Source organism: Aulostomus chinensis, chromosome 16 (assembly GCF_037954235.1).
Source record: "Aulostomus chinensis isolate RoL2024-O1b breed Wild chromosome 16, RoL_Achi_v1.0, whole genome shotgun sequence".
In the NCBI taxonomy this organism is placed as follows: domain Eukaryota; kingdom Metazoa; phylum Chordata; class Actinopteri; order Syngnathiformes; family Aulostomidae; genus Aulostomus; species Aulostomus chinensis.
The window spans coordinates 1062903-1070267 of NC_141335.1; the positions used below are offsets into that span (position 1 = coordinate 1062903).

The window sequence follows — 7365 nt, forward strand, 5'->3', positions numbered from 1 at the left end:
CCTCCATCCCGCCCTCCCTCCAACCCTCTATCCATCCCTCCCTCCAACCCTCTATCCATTCCTCCATCCATCCCTCCCTCCCTCCTACCCTCTATCCCCTCCCTCCATCCATCCCTCCCTCCAACCCTCTATCCATCCCTCCCTCCATCCATCCCTCCCTCCAACCCTCTATCCATCCCTCCCTCCCTCCATCCATCCCTCCAACCCTCTATCCATCCCTCCCTCCATCCATCCCTCCAACCCTCTATCCATCCCTCCCTCCCTCCAACCCTCTATCCATTCCTCCATCCATCCCTCCCTCCCTCCTACCCTCTATCCATCCCTCCATCCCGCCCTCCCTCCAACCCTCTATCCATCCCTCCCTCCAACCCTCTATCCATTCCTCCATCCATCCCTCCCTCCCTCCTACCCTCTATCCCTCCCTCCATCCATCCCTCCCTCCAACCCTCTATCCATCCCTCCCTCCATCCATCCCTCCCTCCAACCCTCTATCCATCCCTCCCTCCATCAATCCCTCCCTCCAACCCTCTATCCATCCCTCCCTCCATCAATCCCTCCCTCCAATCCTCTATCCATCCCTCCATTCATCCATTTTCTATCTCTTATCCTGTTCAGGGTCGCAGGGGGTGGAGCCTATCCCAGCAGCTTTTCGGGTGAGAGGTGGGGTTCACCCTGGACGGGTCACCAGCTGGACAGTTTATGAATCTTCCAAATCCATGAGTCTGATTTTGTATTTCTCATATTTATTCCCCTGAACGGTTTGGACGTTTATGACATCATTCTCTCTCCTACCCGTTACGTAGAGGAAACACCATGAACAGAGCGACTGACCTGCTTCCCCGGCTGAAGGATTCTTTGTGACCGCTGACGCTGCACCAGGACACCCGGCTGTTCTCAAGCCGCCCAGCACTAGAACCCTTTCAGAAGAGCCTGAACCTCCACATGAACACTCGCCTCCAGAGACCTGGATGTGCGTCCGTACCCTCGCCTCAGGTCTAGATTGTGGTTCTCTCCTCTAAGCGGGGCCTGCAGCTTCTACCACAACCAGCCATCGTCCCACATCACGTCCCTCCGCTGGTAAAACTCACACTTGGACGCTGGTCCCTCCCTCCCTCGAGGCCTAATGACGAGGAGATCACCCCTCCATGGTGGCTGCACTGCTGCTGCTGCTGCAGCTCCTCTGCAACTCTCACTGACCCTCAGTGACACACAGGAACACGGCGAAGGCAACAGACGAGGTGAGAAATGAAGTCACGCCGCTGCCGAGCAGCTCACACGCAGGACGGCTCGCTCTCTTCTCTCTAAATTTATGTCAGAGTGTAGCTCCTCTAAGTAGCCGTATCTTTTGCCGTACAAAACAACGATTTTCCATTCCTGCAAAATGACCCAATAAACTTTTATGGTATTGTATCATTTCTTTTTATGAGCCTGTGTCATATACTGCAGGCTACTTTAGCTCATCTTACTGAAATGAAAACAAAGAGGCAGCTCGTGGAATTATGAAGCTAAATCTTTGACAGCAGCAAACACTCAAAATATCCAGAATATCTGCTGAGCTGCAGAACCACGAGAAAAGCAGTTGCCATCCTGAGAGGCCGAATGACACGCCGACTTCCTGCCGACAGCTACGGCGAGTCAGCCGGCAGAGCTGCGGAAGAGACGACTTCCTGCTGTCTCAGACCTGCAGCGTCACGCTCGCCAGAGCTGCAGCTGAAGATTCTTTTGTTTCAGAGACAAGAAACACGCAGCTGCAGGTTGGTGCCGTGATCTCAGTTACACCTGTCGACTCGTCCGTCCACGCACGCACACGCGACCGTATGACAAACGTAGCACGGCTGGGATGAATTTCTTCAGCTACAGATCATTTTCAGGCTCAGTAGGATGAACTGAAAAACACTGGAAAGTCAAAGGTCACTGACAAGCACATGTGGTGGAAGTATTATTCATGTCACCAAACATCAGTCTGATGCAGGTCTTCGTGGGATTGTGAATAATCTGACGAACACACCTGCTTTTGATTCAGCTCATGTTTTAATCTGATTTCTCTGCTCGTGTGCAGCTGTGAAAAAGTGATTTTTGGAGCGCAGAACAACATTCGCTCCCATTGGTCCAGACTCCAGACCCGCCTCCACCATCATGGCAGAGGAGGAGTGGGTCGGAGCACGGCGGCCTCGGGAATGAAAGCTCGTCTCTGACGGAGCTGACGCAGCACCAACACCTGATGGGATGATGCCAAATAACCCGAAATACCAGAAGTCCATGAACGGAGTTGTGTAAATCAGGCTTTTTCAGACTACAATACATGTCAACATATCTAAATAGATTATTGTCATTACTAGATTATTATTATTGGATTATCAGGGATTTAGTGATGAGAAATGAGAAAAGCATGGCGGCCCGGTGGAGCAGTGGTCCTCCCTGTGGCCCCCCAGCAAGAAGGTTGTGGGTGGAGCAGTGGTCCTCCCTGTGGCCCCCCAGCAAGAAGGTTGTGGGTGGAGCAGTGGTCCTCACTGTGGCCCCCCAGCAAGAAGGTTGTGGGTGGAGCCCCGGCTGCAGCACGGGGTCTTTCTGGGTGAGTCTCCATGTTCTCCCTGTTCCTGCTGGGTTCTCTCTGGTACTCCAGCTTCCTCCACAGTCCAAAGACATCAAGAGGGACCAGGTTAATCCAGACTCTAAATTGACCGTAGGCGTGGCTGGGAGAGCCAATGGTTGTCTGTCTCTATGTGTTGGCCCTGCCATGGACTGGTGACCTGTCCAGGGGGAAGGCTGCTGGGATAGGCTCCACCCCCACCACCCTGAACAGGAGAAGAGGGGGAACATGGAGGGAGGGAGGGATGGGTGATGGATGGATGGATGAATGGATGGATGATAATGGATGGATGGATGATGAATGATGGATGGATGGATGATGGATGGATGGATGGATGATGGATGGATGGATGATGGATGGATGGATGATGAATGATGGATGGATGGATGATGGATGGATGGATGATGAATGATGGATGGATGGATGATGGATGGATGGATGGATGATGGATGGATGGAAATGAGAAAAGCAACAGTTCATCCTTCTCCATTCATTTGTGATTTAAAACTAAGAAAACAAACGTCTTAGTTGTGCAAAGTTCAGTGTAAACAACAGCGAGGTGGAGACGGCGGAGGAGGACGAGAGACGAGAGACGAGAGACGAGAGCAGCTCCCTGTTTACTTTAACTGACTGGCCTTTCAGAGCTTCACAGCTCATTTCTATCCGATGTTGACGTTGGTATGAAATGTAGGAGTGGAGAGATGTTGGAGCTAAACACCCACAGTCCCACAGTCAGAGAGAGAACTGCCGGGGAGCCCAGGAGGGAGGGAGAAGGAGGGAGGGAAAGGGTGAGAAACCAGTGTGTAAACAGAATTGGGAGCCATCAGAACGAGGTTCTGGCGGCGGCGCAGCAGCACCGCCTCACCTGCCTGCATGAGTCAGCTGAAACTGAAAAGAGCCGAAGGTCCAGACACATTCAAGTCTCCTCAAGCAGCAGCAGCTCTTCGTCACTGTTAGAATAGAATCATACAATTTAGCTTTGAATGACGTGTTCCAGATTATATCTTCAGGTCAAAGGTGACAGTGATACCAGGAGGCCTGGTACCAGGGAGCACGCACAGCTTCACCCTGGCGGGGGCCTAAAGTCCGGGCCTGTAGGGGCTGGGAGGGAACATCTGAGGTGTTAGAGTCTCTGTTCTTAACACTTTGCTGAATCACAGCTTTGACTTTTGTTCTGGCAGGTGAAGCAAAAAGATCAAGTCTACAAAAAGGAGGTGAAGGCAGAACCCAAACAGGTCGGAACACATTAGAACCTGGATGGTTCCAGCGTTGACATTATTCTCAGACGCAGCCGAGCCAGCCTTGACCCCGTGACCCTGCAGTGTCTTATCTATCCCATCACGTGGGGGTGTCCTTGAACACAAGCCAGAGGGGGGGGTGTCAGATGCTAAAACCTGTGTCCACGCGTATCACTTTTTAATTAAACTCAAGAATTAAAATACTGAAAAATCACGTTTAATAATCAAAAATAAATGAAATCTTTCCATCATAAGATCACCCCTTGGTGATGATTCTGGTTCTGGTCCTACTGGACCGCTGTCCCAGGTGTCACTGAACATGAAAAGGCCTGAGGTAATATTCTTGCTGCCCCTCACATTGAGCTCCAGCCAGAGCTGACTGCTAGTTAGCTTAGCTGCTACGAGCGCTAGCAGTGGGGCTCGTTCCCGTGCTGGATGATCCTTAATCTGTCCATGTCAGGTTCCTTCTTCAGGGTCTTTTCTCTCCTCTGAACAACCAGCACACACAGACCACCGGCAGACTGTTCGTTTGACCCAGTATTGAGGATATTGGTGGTTTGATGCTTGGTGAGAGCAGGAGTCTGTGGCCTTCGCTCATTCATCACCTCGCTGGTCAAGATAAGGATGGAGCCTCTGAAAACTGGCAGCTGACAGTCTTTAGCTTCCTGTAAAAGCCTTTTTAGAGCTCCACTGAGATTAATAACGTCTGACCACATGCTCAATGACCACGCGTTCGTCTAATGAGTGTTTGGCGTTTGTAATAAAGCACGTCTGACGACTGGGCCTGTATGTGGAGCGAATTTGCTGCAGCTGCTTCGGTGCTACTGAGAGGCTTGGTTAGGAGGTCTCTGGGAAGGTAATGGGTGTTGGGGTAATTCTGACCCACACAGGCATTGTACTGCTGCCATTATTTGAGAGGGAAGTGGAGGACGAGAGAGGAGAGGGACAGCTGGAGACAGACAGCCAGAGACGGAGGGTGATTAGGGTTAGACATGGTGCCACCGCTCGGCCGGATCTATAGAAATAGCCTCTTAACATGATGGATGAGCTATGCACAAAAACAGAAATACACGGTGCTGGTGCTGGGCCATTGTGCTGCCAGTTAGGCTGGAAAACACGCCTGGTCAGGAGTGGCGCCTCCTGCTGCGCTGACAGGAGAGCGCTGGACATTTCCTGTCTGTTCTGCTGCCTGCATTCACTCGGCCTTCTTTTAACCAGCTGCTCTACTGTCTTTTGAAATTGTAGAATCCAGATTTTCTTTCTTTAGAACCTTCCACTGGAAAGAAAGAGTTGTTCTTTTATTAAGGTTTATTCAAACCCCCCCCCCCCCCCCCCCCCCAATGCTGACTGGGTTCTGTTGTCCTAAAACTGAGGGACAGATTTCACATGCAGCCGTTGGCTGACATTCATGGGCACAGTCCAACAGAGGGAATAGAACATTATCACATTATAATTGTGCAGTGTGTTCACAAGCAAATGGGAACTGGGGGAGCTCTGACTGGCGGGGCGGGAGAAATCAGTCAGACTACAGGGAAGTGGCAGCCTGATGAGGAAGCTAGGATGACAACACGGCAGTAAAATCTGTATCTAACCCTCCGAGTACTCACTAACAGGAGTCTTGAACTTACTGAGATGTTTTTTTCCTCCTTCATCACTTCTCAGGGACTCCAGAATGTAGGAAGAACCAGCCACAACATTTAGCTCGAAGCTAACGGAGACTGACGGCTAACAGCTGCTGAACGGCCCAAAAACCTCTGTTTACTAACTCACATGTATTTGATGTATACTATATACTGTATATAGTATACATCAAATACATGGTAGCATACGATGTATATGACATACAGTATATAGCGACCTCCTCCAGACTTGGTCCCGGGGGTGTCGCCTGAGCCCAGGAGGACTGACGGTACAGAAAAGCTCATGAATGCTTTGAGTTCTGCTCATAAACTTCAACTTCTGAAAACAAACACCCAATGACGCAAAGATCCGTCCTCAGACACATAAAGATATTCTGTAGCCACGGTTCCCTCAAGGCCCTCCACCTGCTGGGGGTGGTGTCTGTGGAGTGGAGCATCAGGAGAAGATGATGGGGGGCTGATGGTTTCTCTCTCTCCCTCTGAGAGAAAATTACATAAAAGCACAGAGTCGGCATGTTTATGAAAATGGGCCATTACGTGCTGGATTAGCTGCTCCAGGTTTAGTCACTCCAGCGTTGCCCTCACCTCTGCTGTGTGCTGGTGGCATCATCATCTCTGCTGCAGCTCCAGGTCCTTAGTTGGGAGGAGGGAGTGGCCTGAGACGACCTCTCAGTGACGTCACGCTGGCGGTTTGATTCTCTGCGCCCAGCAACATCGCTGTGGTTACCAGGCCCTGTGGTCCAGATCTACTCCTGTGAGGACGTGGTCTTCCCAGTTGGGGAATGAGACAAAGGTGGTTAAGACTGAGAAGATTCAGACTTTAGGACGGCCACATTTACACAAGGTTTTCATATGAAGAAAGCTGTTCCCCCATTAAACCACAACTGAACATCCGTGATTGTTGGAGGACTGAAACTCATGAACGCGGTATTGAGATAAATCTGCGTTCTTGCTTTGTTGCTGGCCGCCGTCGACGTCTCTTAACTCACACTGGAAAGAGCGGTTAATTAGCTAATGGTGGCGCTCCTTTATTATCACGCTGACGATGCTGTTACGACCTCATTCTCATGCTGATGTGAACTACATCCTGACATCTACATTGACGTCTAAATGGGCCTCTGGAGGAAGAAACTCACCTTTGACCTTTTCAGATGAGCAACTTGAGTTCGGCAGCAGGCTGCTGGTGGTGGTGGCGGCGGCGGAGGGATCCGTGCTGGGCGCTTCTGCCTCTCGACTTTTCACCAACATTTGAAGGAAGACAGAAGAAGAAAGAGGCATTTTATCCTCTTCCTCCTGCCCTTCCTCTTCATCCATCTCTTTCATTCTTAACTGTTGCTTTGCACGTTGTTTTCTCATCTCATAAAAGCGAAGGGTCCGTCATTGTGATGCATGCCAGGTTGGTGAGCTGTGACACGAGCACTAACTTTCATCTTACATCACTTGATTAATTAAATGGCGGGACATGGCTCTGGTCAGCAGGGCTGTAAAACGCTCACCGTGCGTCCCCAGGCAGCCATGACGCTTCATGTTTATGGACTCGTCGTACTTAATTATCCCCCACAAAATCTTGTACTAAATGTCATGTAATAATATTTAATGCTCGTGTACCGTTAGCCGGGGCGGAGTGGCCGAGACATTAGAGGGGTCGCAGGTTTGCTCCCCATAACAGTCTCCTGTGACCTTGCAGGATGTTGACCTCTAGTCCTCTCATTCATTCATGCGTCCACCAGCAGGGGAGTTTGACGTCCCCCCAGTCAAGATCCAGGTTTGGCTCCTGATGAAGATTTTCTCACTGAAGAGTGTTTGTGCACTACTCAGAGTCTTTGCTGCTGCAGAAATGCGAGAGAGAACAATAACAGTTTAAAAAATCCAACGTCTCTGTTCACCAGACGTGGTC

At 50.6% G+C, this 7365-nt stretch overlaps 1 long non-coding RNA gene across 1 annotated transcript; it reads right to left on the bottom strand.

Annotated features, from left to right (window-relative positions):
* Positions 1-5193: 5193 nt before the first annotated feature.
* Positions 5194-7119, bottom strand: LOC147247078 (uncharacterized). Its single transcript, XR_015109510.1, has 4 exons — positions 7077-7119; positions 6605-6702; positions 6054-6235; positions 5194-5947 (listed from the first exon to the last, which is right to left on the bottom strand). It is a non-coding gene; the product is annotated as an uncharacterized LOC147247078 (long non-coding RNA).
* Positions 7120-7365: the final 246 nt, after the last annotated feature.